The 12,757-nt window shown below is 44.6% G+C and overlaps 1 long non-coding RNA gene across 2 annotated transcripts; it reads right to left on the reverse strand.

Annotated features, from left to right (window-relative positions):
* Positions 1 to 444: 444 nt before the first annotated feature.
* On the reverse strand, positions 445 to 3,332 carry LOC123188557 (uncharacterized). Of its 2 annotated transcripts, XR_006494807.1 has the most exons (3): positions 1,271 to 3,292; positions 719 to 939; positions 445 to 623 (listed from the first exon to the last, which is right to left on the reverse strand). It is a non-coding gene; the product is annotated as an uncharacterized lncRNA (long non-coding RNA). The 2 variants fall into 2 exon arrangements; XR_006494806.1 differs by having other exon boundaries at positions 719 to 3,332.
* Positions 3,333 to 12,757: the final 9,425 nt, after the last annotated feature.

The following is a 12,757-nucleotide window of genomic DNA, read 5'->3' on the forward strand; positions in this document are numbered from 1 at the left end:
GAAAATTGTGATGAAGAAATTTACGAAGTGACTCATGATAGCTCCTTGAATGAAAATCATGATTGCAATGATTTTACTATAAATTTTGTTAATGTCAATTGTTCTAATAATATGCAAAACCCCAAGCTTGGGGATGCTAATTTTGATATGTCCACTACTTATTCCAATGATCATGATTGGGGTGATTCTTTTTATGATCTTGAAAATTTGTTTATGCCTGATGATGGATATGATATTAATAATAATGTTTGCAATAATATTAAAAACTAGATGATATCCCCGCGTGTTGCTGCGGAAACTATTGCTTAAAATTGACGTTTTACTCCACAAACTAACTCTTCTAAAAGGAACAGCAAAATAATTAAGATTCTCTTTTGACAGACATACATTAGAACTGTATTACTATAATGGTACACATGAAAGATCGATCTTGCTACTTGTATCTTTCAAAATTTATCCCGCAAAATAAAGTATCTTTCAAAATTTGGAGAATAGACGTACAAAATATAATCTGCGGACCAACTTTCAAAGCTTCAACTGAAACATCACCACCTAGCTATTACCCATGTCTTGATTGTGCAAAATTTCAATCATAACTCACATGTGCATTTACTTTGGTTCATCTGCATACAACAGTAGGTAAAAAATATCATTTGTCCAGATAGAATCGTAAGGTTCCACTTTCTAAACATATCTACAATCTTTAGTTGTATCTTACATGTTTCATTTGAGAGCTCCTCTTCTGACTAATATTATGGATTGCAACAATGAAGGAAAATGAACATCCACTGATATGTGCATTAGCTTCATAACATCTCCTTCTCCTGGCCAAGCTGACGCTTCAGTCGGCTGTTACTGCTGCTAGACACAACATGTTGTGGGTGTTCATCAGATGGAGATGCAGAATAGCAGAGGAATATTACGGCTCAGACCCTCGGGCTGACAGTTCAAGGACCACATAAAAACGAAGCAAATCAAAATACTGAAAGAGAGACTAATAATTTGCAGAAGAATCAAACTCCATACCTCTTTTATAATTTATAATTTGAATTGTACAACCTAAAATTTGTATAAGCCTATGACACCAGGAACTCTTCAGTATGACTACAAATGAAATGAGCAAAAGCAGCACATGGATGTTCAGGAAACTTAAGTCTTTGTCTTAAGAGGCCATACATATTTTTCATATTTTCAGTGATCTATCCTCGACCATGCAATGATGGAATTATAGAATAATCTATTTTATGCAGCAATGGTATATTATCTTTACCTTAAATCTACATGGAACATTTACATAGACTGAAGTATTGAGGAATTATTTTGGAATTTCGGCAAAGAAAGGAAGCGAGCCATGATGATTGCCAGTAAAATATGTATATGGCTTGCCTCAGAAACATAAATTCGCATATTCCTCCACACTGTTACATGTATGGGAAGTAAACATCAGTAAGAAAAAAATATTAGAGAAAAGTTAAAGAGTTAGACTGCACCAAGTAACACTTCGCTTCAAAATTGGTTAGGTTACTTTGTTTACCAGCTAGCACACAATGTTTATAATCTGTCCACCGGAAACATGAAAAAAAATACAAATCATTGCAAAATTTCAGCAACTTCTTTTTGTAGCCAGGGGTTTCAGTGACTTCAGCACTCCCTATTGTGTGTATACATCAAGATCTCTAACAAAAATAGATCGAAAGAGATAGAGGCTACTTACAGATCATGCCACAGGAGCACACATCCTAGTTAAATACCAATGGGAATACAATGTTTCTTGTTAACCTGGGACATGGAACAATGGATGGATGCACAATGTATCAGAATCAGTCAAATATAGTAGCTTAACATTTTAGCAAACCAAAAGAGCATAATACAGGAAAACACCGTAATAATCAGTTCCTGTCTAATCTCGGTGGGGCATAATGTCACTATTAGTATGTAGTGATATATTGATCCTAAATAAGTCGACATGGAGCAGTATTGTCATAATCTAGCTCTAGATAGCCCCATAGGACATGATCCATTAAAATATGTAGTAAACATTTGATACTTCCATTCAACTATCTGCAAGTGATGCCTCTACAAACAACCCAATATCACCATAAGCATTCATACAATAAATAAAGGAAATCCCAACATAAACACCATTAGACGAAAATGTGGAGAACATGCATGTTTTAATTTGGCTGCTTCCGTAGCATTTGCCTGCCTGCATACAACATAGCAAAGAGTAAAATTCTGCATAGATATGGCTATCTAAATATTCACCAAACCTGAGAAATTGGAGATGTCAGATCATAAATATAGCTATCTGAATGTACATCAAACCTAACAGAGAAATTGGAGGCGGCAGATCAAGAGGAGGACAGGACTGGCTAAGGGATCATCCATCGGCCACTTTCAAAGAAGATCAACAGTAGTGCAACCTGTAGCTTATAGCTTTTCCCAACAAATAAAATCAAGTGTGTAGTTCAATGTTGTGCCAATTAATTGTGAACAGAAACATATTGACCGCTTCCAACAATTCAATCCAAACGCCTTGAATCTAATCTGGTGCATAAACAAATTCAATATGTAGAAAGCAAGATGCAAGAGTCCATGGATTGGGGATTAATAAACACATCACTATGCTCGAGGAGTGAGAGGAGCTGCTAGCGAATGAAGGCCCGAACATGTACCAGGGTTCAGATTCATCGAACAACCGGCCATGATGGTGCGGTGGCAACTGTGAGGGCTCAAAATTCACCCTGTCCTATACATGTACCAACAGAAGATGCACACATTGACAGCAACGGTTTCAGATTCACCGAGCATGCGGCCATGACGGTGCAGTGGCGACGGAGAGGCCTTGAAATTCGCCCTGTCCAGTACATGTAATACCAGCAGGATGCACACATCGACGGCGAGGCTTAAATTCATGTTGATTTTTCAGGGCCGTAAATTAACAAATCTCGAGCAGGACGCGGACAGCTTGCTGTGCTGGGGATGAAAGGAATGGATAAAATGAGGAGGGGAAGAACTCGGTCAGGGGCATTGGCACCAAATACCTGAGATGCCGGCCGATGGGAACGGAGCTGCTCCACTTCTCAACGGACAGAGCTATCTGACGGTTCTTCTATGGCGAAGATGGGCGCATTCGCATGCGGTCCAAAGAGAAATACCAGATCGTAAGCAACTGAATCGACAGAGTAATTGCGTAGTGGGATTTGATGGAGGTTGGAGAAGATGAAGAGGGAGGGGAAATCCACTGCCGTGGGGAACTGGTGAGGCGCTGCCTTTGGGAAGGGTGCGATGGTAATTGCCAGAGGCAGAAAGAGACGTCCGAGGGAAGCTCTCTCGTCGGTCCCACCGGCAGTAACCGAAGCTTATGTGGTTGTTTTGTACTATAGTGGGTCCCACATGTAAGCCTCTAACTAAACATTGATGTGGCGGTGCTGCTGATGTGGATAGGCTGCATGTCAAAAGAAATACCAGTGGGGATGAACTATTTAAGTATTATAGATGTGTTTGGAAGAGTGTCACGTTTAGGTATTAATGATCCCACTACCTTGGAGAATTATCAATCTTGTGATTTTTTTGATAAAAGTGGGTTTGGAGATGTCATGACTTTATTTGATAATAAAAGTGGGTTTGGAGTGTCAACTTTGTATGCATGTGGATCATGTAGAAAATATGTTATGCGGTAGATATATTGTTGAATTTGAATATGATCCCACATATAATTATTATGACAGAGGAAAATATCGCGGTAGAAATTTTCATGTTACTAAATCACCTCTCGTTATGTTGAGACTGATTTTGCTTCTTTCTTCTTGCTTGCATATGCTAGTTTTTGCGTTCTTTGATAATTCATTTTCCTATAAAATTCCTATGCATAGGAAGTATGTTATACTTAAATGTGTTTGTCACATGTTTCATGATGCTCTCTATGTGTTTCAATTATTATATTTCGTGTGAGCATCGTTGAAATCTTATGCCTAGCTAAGAGCGTAAAACTATAGCGCTTGTTGGGAGGCAACCCAATGAATAAAATTTAATTTTTATTTTTGCTTTCTATTCTTGAGTGTTAGCAAAATTGTGGTACTGTAATAATTGTGTTTTTTATGTTTCAATTAGTGTTTGTGTCAAGTAAAGCCTTTAGGATCTTCTTGGGCAATAGTTGTTTGATCTTGCTGAAAAAACAGAAACTTTTACGCTCACGAAATTAATTTTACTTTTTTACAAGAGGGAGACAAAATACCCATTCCAATTGCAGTTTATCAATATACAAATTTCTCAGGTCTTCCTAATTTTTCAGAGTTTTTGGAGTTACAGAAGTATTCGAAATAGTCAGATTGCTACAGACTGTTCTGTTTTGACAAATTCTATTTTCTTTGTGTTGTTTGCTTATTTTGATGGCTCTATGGTTTTCTTTGATGAGCTTTTGGCATAGAAAAATTATAATATAGTAGATATAATACAAAAACAAAATATGAATTGGTTTGACACAACACTTATAGTAGTGGTTTATTATTCTCATACTAACGGATCTCACGAAGGCTTTGTTGAGTTTTGTGTGATTGAAGTTTTTAAGTTTTGGGTTATCTTATGATGGATGAAGGAAGGATGTAAGAGCCTAAGCTTGGGGATGCCCCGGTATCCCAAGCTATTATCCAAGAATGAGAAACCAACTAAGCTTGGTGATGCCCCCGAGTGGCATCCCTACTTCCTTCCAACAACTATCGGTATTTTACTCGAAATTATATTTTTATTCGTCACATGATATGTGTTTTGCATGGACCGTCTTGTATGATATGTGTCTTTGCTTGTTTTATTTTGAGCTTTAAGTTAACAATCCTTTCTGGACACACCTATTTGAGAGAGCCAAAATTATATCATGAGTTGTTAGAATTGTTGTCTATGCTTCACTTAAATCTTTTATGAGCTAGGACTTGTTCTAGTGCTTCACTTATATCTTTTTGAGCACGGTGTGCTTAGTATTTTCGAAGAAATGCTCTCTTTATTCACTTAGATTTGTTTGAGAGTTAGTAAAATTTTGAAAAAAATTTATCTTGCTTCACTTAAATTGTTTTGAGAGAAAGAAAATTTGTTATGCTCATGATCTTCACTTATATTTGGTTGAGCTTATGAAAACCAACACATGAAAATTAGTCCAAAAGTGATAGATATCCAAGAATGATAAAGAAAAGAAAATGTCATGAAGATCATTGGACAAAACAAACTTGATTCTTAGTAATAGTTTTGAGATGTGATGATGTGATATGTGAGTTGTGTTGACGAGTAATTGTGCTCTAGTAAGAATATGGGTGTTAAGGTTTGTGATTCCCTATGCATGCACGAAAGTCAATAGTCATGCAATTAAAATTATATCCTACTTGTGGTGCATTATTTAGTGTTAATTATGCTTAATGCTTGCTTAGGAGATTATTCGTTTCTTGGTTGGTCGCTTCCCAATCTTTTGCTAGCCTTCATTTTGCACTAAGTATGACCTCTACTTGTGCATCCAAAATCTTTAAACCATTTTGCCACATGAGTCCACTATATCTACCTATATGCGGTATTCTTTTGCCATTCTAAGCATATTTGCATGTGCCATCTCTAATTTTCAAAATAAACTTCTCTTTTCTATGTTTGTTTCGCTCGCGGAGCGGTGAGGGGCGGATAATATGTTCCATACTAGATGTGTTATTCTCAAGATGAGTGTTTATTCACTTATATTGCACGAGAGTAAGGCAAAGGTATAAGGGATGCCCAGTCCCAAAATGCAAAAACAAAAATGAATTTACTTTATGTTGTCAAATAATAAATTCCTTGGAAAGTGTTGGTATGGAGGGCACCTGTGGATACGGTTAGCCATGGAAAGTGAAAGTTATGGTGGAAAAGGGAATAAACTTTATTTTCTGTTTGGGAACCGCCTATGATATATCTATGCATGGAAAGTATTGTGAACTCTTAGTCGTTTTCGTTGGTGGGATGGATGCACCTCCCAAAATGTTTTTATCTCAATTTTTTCGCTTTGAGCTCTGGCACCTCTAGAAATCCCTACTTCCATCTGTGAAGGGTCTATCTTTTACTTTATGTAATTTTTATTTTGAAATTTGAGTCTCCATCTTCTCTTATAAAAATCACCAACTAGGAGGCAATATGATCGTGCTCAAGTATTGGGTGTAGTTAATATTTGAGTGTGTTTCTTGAATGATCGATGTCTGAGCATCATGGGCTAGGGATAACTTATTTTAGCATTGATATTTCGAAAGGCATAGTTGCTTGTTGATATGCTTGAGTATCTAAATTATTATGTCAAAAGTAGACTATTGCTTTGAATGATATAAAAGTCCAAATGTCCATGCTATAAAGAAAAGAATATGATATGACTTGATGAACAACACTCCACATCAAAAATTCTGTTTTTATTACTTACCTACTCGAGGACGAGTAGGAGTTAAGCTTGGGGATGCTGATACGTCTCCAACGTATCTATAATTTTTGATTGTTCCATGTTGTTTTATTATCAATCTTGGATGTTTTATAATCATTTTATAGTCATTTTATATCATTTTTCGAACTAACCTATTGACATAGTGCCTAGTGCCAGTTCCTGTTTTTCCATGTTTTTTACATCGCAGGAAATCAATATCAAACGGAGTCCAAATGCCACGAAACTTTATGATGATTTTGTATGGGCTAAAAGGAAGCAGATGGGCCCTGGTTGCACCTGGGGGTGCCCCGAGGGAGCACAACCCACCAGGTCGCGCCAGGAGGCCCTGGTGCGCCCTATTTGGTTGTACCCACCTCTGGTGCCCCTAGACCGCCTATTTGCACTATAAATACCCCAAAAATCCCAGAACCCTAGGGGAGTCGACGAAATATTCATCCAGCATCCCCATAGTCCAGAATCGCCAAATCCAATCTAAACACCATCACGGAGGGGTTCACCACTTCCATTGGTTCCTCTCCTATGGTGCGTGAGTAATTCTTTGTAGACCTTCGGGTCCATAGTTAGTAGCTAGATGGCTTCTTCTCTCTCTCTTGATCCTCAATACAATGGTCTGTTGGAGATCCATATGATGTAACTCTTTTGCGGTATGTTTGTCGGGATCGATGAACATCGAGTTTATGATCAGATCTATGTTTTTATATCCATGTAAGTATTTGAGTTTCTTTGATCTCTTTTATGCATGATCTCTTATAGCCTCGTACTTCTTCTCCAATATTTGGGTTTTGTCTGGCCAACTCGATCTATTTATCTTGCAATGGGAAGAGGTGCCCGGTAGTGGGTTCGATGTTATGGTCCTTGATCCCAATGACAGAAAGGGAACCGACACGTATGTATCGTTGCTACTAAGGATAAAAAGACGAGATTTATATCTACCGCCATATAGATAAACGGATCTTGTCTACATCATGTCATCGTTCTTATTGCATTACTCCGTTTTCCATGAACTTAATACACTAGATGCATGCTGGATAGCGGTCGATGTGTGGAGTAATAGTAGTAGATGCAGGAAGGAGTCAGTCAACTAATCTTGGACGTGATGCCTATGTACTGATCATTGCCTAGATAGCGTCATAATTATTTGAAGTTCTATCAATTGCCCAACAGTAATTTGTTTACCCACCGTTTGCTATTTTTCTCGAGAGAAGACACTAGTGAAACCTACGGCCCCCGGGTCTAATTTCTCATATATTTGCCTTTGCGATCTACTTTTTCCTTTCTTTTATTTTCAGATCTATTGAACCAAAAATACAAAAATACTCGGTTGCACTTTATTTTATTTGCAATCTATTTATCCAATCTATTACAACCTTTTTACCGTCACACACCAATTTCTGGTTCGGAACACCTTGCGGTGTAATACCCTACTCCAGCTTTGTGGTGGATTGCCTCGAGGGGCTGAGGATGAACTAGTCAGTGGTTGAACAGCCTCAGGAGGTGAGGTGTTTTTAGCTCGATGCGCTAGTGAGGTGGTCAGGGTGGAATGGACCCGATCTCCTCTATGGTGGTGGCTAAGTCCTATTTATAGTGGCCTTGGTCCTCTTCCCAAATGTAGGCAGGAAGGATCTCAGAACAGCCAAATTCAAAGGGAGACAGCTATTACAAGTTATCCTGACAAAAGTAGTCTTCGCCTGCAAAGGTTCGGGTGGTGACGCTGCGGTGGGCTCCACAATGACCTCTGTCCTATCGTCCTGGTGGTCTTGGTCTCGTTGCACCAATATGGGAACCTCTGCTTGATTCCTCGGGACTCCGCACATGTGCTTGGCTCCTTAGCACCAAAGAGGAAACTGGTACGCTGTGCGCCCGCTGACGCCCGCCTGGCCTTGGTCATCATGGATCACGTCATGCAAACCTCGTGAGGTGCACCTTGCCTTGATATCTCCACTCCTCGGGAGCCAGCCTAGTGAGGCCGCCCCAGGGAGGTCTTGGTGTCGTCCGCCTCGCGAGGCATGGCCCCTCGCGAGGGTCTTGTGTCGTTGTTACTGAAACTGGGCCATACCAGGCCATTGATGGAGACACGCCATGGGCCGCAGGCAGGCAAGTCTGGGTACCCCCGTTCCTAGGAAGCCGACAGTAGCCCGCGGTCCCAAGGCGTACTCGAACTTGGCTTTGAGGCAAAGTCAAAGGGTAAGTGCGGAGCGCCGCAGGCCCCAACCGCCTGCGGCCTTGGTCGACGCGTGGAGAATGATGGGATGTGGGCTCCTCCGCTTCCCCACGCTACCTCGGCAACCGTCCGACTTGACGAGACCCTGCCGCATGCAGAGCAAAACCATCATTACGTGTGATCGTGGATCCCGGTGGTTGGCCTCGTCCCGGCTATAAATGAGGGAAGGGGCGGAGCCCCCTTGCTCATCTTTGTCTTCTCACAATCTGCTTCTTCTTCTTCTTCTTCCTGGTCCCTCTATCTTGTTGACTTGTCGTAGCATCCATGGTGCCGATTAGAAGATTTTTCGCAGCGGAAAAAGGAAAGACCCCCCTTGGAGAGCCTGAACTTGTCCCACCGAAGAAGAGGTCCATGCGTCCTCACGACTTTGGGGAGAGGCAGGAAGTGACACGGCCCTGGTAGGAGCGGCCACCATCTAGCTTCCCGCTTCCTCTGTACGCCCATGCGCAAGGCTCGGGAGAAGGTGGTAGTGCTCCACGCCGCGCGGACCGCGGCCCCGGGGATCAGGATGGGGACACGCGGCCGTCCGGCCTGCGAACCCACGCCTGAGTTCGTGATTTGGGCGGCGAGATGTGGTTGCAGCACTCCGGGTACTGCAGTCTGGCCACGGGGGTGGAGGTCGAGGTCGTCTCCCCCGGCAAGATCATCATGACTCACTGATGGACCGGGGTCGCCCATGCCTACCGCGTGGAGGGGGCCCTCACCATCCATTTTGAGTATGCCGGCGCCTCCACGTTGTTCTTCAATGTCTTGGACAAAGAAGGCCGCCGCTTGGAGGGCTGCCCCGGAGGGAAACGTCAGCGTGGCGAGGCGGCTGGTGTATGGCCTACCGCCGGTCCTGCCGACTGCTCCACCGGCAAGAGCGACGACTCATCGGAGTCCAGCTACTCTCCCAAGCATAGGGAGTCTCCGTAGTCGAATGATGACAAGTACGTGCCGCCGAGCTCTCGCCGTGTTGGAACGCGGCAGCGACCTCCGCCCGGCATCGACGGTGATCTGGATGGGGTTGGCTTCGGCCTCACGTGGGCCACTGTTGATGATGGCATCGGTGGTGGTGCCTGTAGTCGAGGCTTCTTGAAGTTGTTATCCTTTTGTTCCTTGCGAGGAATTGAAACGAACCCCGTGGGGGTGTGTACAAAACCTCTAATGCTTTTGTTCCAATGTTTGTTTTTCTTAACATGAGATTGCGGCTGCGTGTCTCGCTCTAGCATCACTCCCCCTTTTCGTTCTCGCGGTAGCTTTAGCGCTCTATGCCGACAGGTCACAGTCCCTAGGTAGGCTTCAGCCATCTCTGGTATGCCAAGTCGTGAAGCCGTGGTCAAGGCCAGGAGGTGAGCATCCCGAGGTCCGGTAAGAGCTCTCGAGGAGAGATGCTCAAGAGGTCCCCTTTGGCGTGCAAGCAGTTCCCTGGAGGCCGAACAGGAACACAACACTGCCGGAGCGAGTTTATGAGAGCAGAGGACGTCAGACAAAGAGATTCACTTCATTATGCATGGGTGATATCTTTTGGCAAGCCCGTGGTGATTCCTTGCGCAACGCCCGATTTTTGCTTTGGTGGTGATGCTACTAGTTAGGTCTCAAACCGGTCTCCACTTTCCTCCCTCATCTGAATGCTCTGCATCCTCGGGTCCCGACCCTCGAGCGAAGCTCGGCCACTACTGGTATGATAGGTCGCAATGCCGTGGTCAAGGCCAAGGGGTGAGGGCTGGAGAGTCAGTAAGAGCTCCCGAGGCGCGATGCTCGGGAGCCCCCCTTTAAAGCGCAAGTGAATCATGCAGAAATGAGGTAGCCGACGGGGTCCACCCGTAATAAAGCTCTGTAGATTCCTGCGAGTTAGTCCGGGGAGAGAATATAACCGATAATCTCATGTGCTATCCTGCCGCTCACCCTCCCGCAAGAGGATGAAGGAACTGAGGACTTGGTGAGGTGACATGTACGGGATGCGCTGCGGGCCAGAGCTCTATCAGATTTGCCATCGTTGCAGGGACGGACCCGAGCACAAGCGTCGTGCCAGCATGTGTAGTCCCTGTGCGAGATGAGTAGGAGATCAGTCAGCAACGCGGGAGGCCGCGGAGAGTAATAATCAATCAGGTGAGTAGGTGATAATCATAAGTCAGCCTATGGTAGGAGGTAAAGCTAGTCCAGATAAACATAAGAATGATACATGCCGCAGGGACAGACCCACGCGGTCTGGGGATGATGCAGCCCAAAGAGGCTCCCCCAACAGAACGACTGGAAGATGGAAGAAAGATACATGCCATAGGGACAGGCCCACGCGGTATGGGGATAATGCATCCCGAGGGACGCCCCCAACAGAGTAAACCGGAAAATATCACCTGGAACTGTTGCTGAAGAGATGTCAAAGTAGCCAGAGATGCATGCTGAAGAGGCTGCTCCTCACGAGCCGCCTGGGTCCTGAACCTCGTGAGGCTCTGAAGGCGTGGGAGGCTCGTGAAGAACCATCGCCATCTCCGCCAGGACTACGCGGTGCCTGGCCTCTTGAGCAGCCAGGACGCCTAACAAGCGGCACTGGAAGGTAACAGCTGCGCCCGGCAGGACGAAGGGCATTCAGACGTAACTATGAGGTGGATCCTCACACCGACCAACGCACGAAGGCTAGAAGCGCTCCTGGGATGCGGCTTTGTTGAGCCCTGGGATGTTGACACAGATGCGCAGCTCATTGTTCTCGCCAGGACAAGGAGCCACGCCAGGGAATGGGCGGTGGTCTCCATGCATGGCTCTCTCTTCCTGAAGCTCCTCGGTCACCTTGGTGATGAACTCTTGAACACCTGCAACCCCGTGCCCTGTGCCCTCATGGGGGAACCACGCGACGAAGCATGCCTCCATGTGGTGCCCGAGCACCTTGATGCGGAGCATCCTATGGGCATCAGCATGGGAAGAGTCCATTCGGCGAGTGACACGTGTGACATCTACTTCACATACACAAAGGTGAATCATCTCCTTCACACGTGCTCACTTGACACTTCGCCCATGTGCATGCATAGGTATTGTCGGAGCTTCACAGACATTGAGGAGGAGTGCAAGCGCTAAGGAACAACTACACCATCTGTGAGGGAAGCCTGGAAGCGGCGACAGAATAATACGGTGCTGCTGAAGCTACAACGGTCGGACATCCTGGCCAGAGGCCGGACATCCGGCTCCTAGGCAGCCGCGCAGGAGCTGCCCCAACAGTCGGCCGAACAAGCTTCAGTGGTCGGACATGCGGCGCCAGCCCCGGACATCCGGCACCTCCCGACAGCCTGGACATCTAGCATATCCCCAGGATATCCGACACCGACGCATCCAGAGAGCAACTAAACCTCCACTTCAGCCCGGACAACCGGCCAAGAAACCGGACATCTGGCTCGTCCCGAAGCCCCGCACATCCGGCCCCTAGCCCAGATGTCCGGCACTTGCGCGTGCCTAACTGGGCCGAAGGCCCATGTATCCCCTCCTCACTTACCACTTCGTGTCCCTAGAATATATATACTCCTCCACCTCCTTCTAGTTAGGGTTAGTACAGGATTAGCTCATTTAGAGATAGAGCTTTGCTCATCCATATGGATCTACTCCACGAGAGAGACCGCGACCTCTACGGAGAAGATCCACCTTGGATTCAAGACCCTCACGGGAAGATACCCTCACGGATTCAAGACCTCCTCACGGAGATGAAATAGTTACCATATGTATCGTCCTTTGTTGGATTTGGATGGTGTATCCCTTTGTGTTTCGAGGATCTAGCACATGTGTGATTGCTTCTTGTCTATTTGAGTGTTTCCTCTCGTTTCCCCTCATGATTTCCCTCACGTTTCCCCTTGTGTTCTTCGTGTTCTTCGTAGGATCTCCCTCCAATCATGAAAGATCAGGCATCTAGGGTTCTACCCTACATCATCTCGGTATCATGAGCAAGGTTGACGATGATTTCAGAGCCTCCCCTATTTGTTTTCTAGCCTAATTTTGTTGATTTCGTCCTAAATTCGAAATTCTGCACAAAAATAGCCCCCCAATTTTTTTGTGATGTGTTGGTTCGACGATGTTTTGTTGATTTTGATCCATGGATTCGTTGTGTTAGTAGTGGATCTATCTTTCCCCCAATTTTC

This window comes from Triticum aestivum, chromosome 2A (genome assembly GCF_018294505.1).
Source record: "Triticum aestivum cultivar Chinese Spring chromosome 2A, IWGSC CS RefSeq v2.1, whole genome shotgun sequence".
Taxonomy (NCBI): domain Eukaryota; kingdom Viridiplantae; phylum Streptophyta; class Magnoliopsida; order Poales; family Poaceae; genus Triticum; species Triticum aestivum.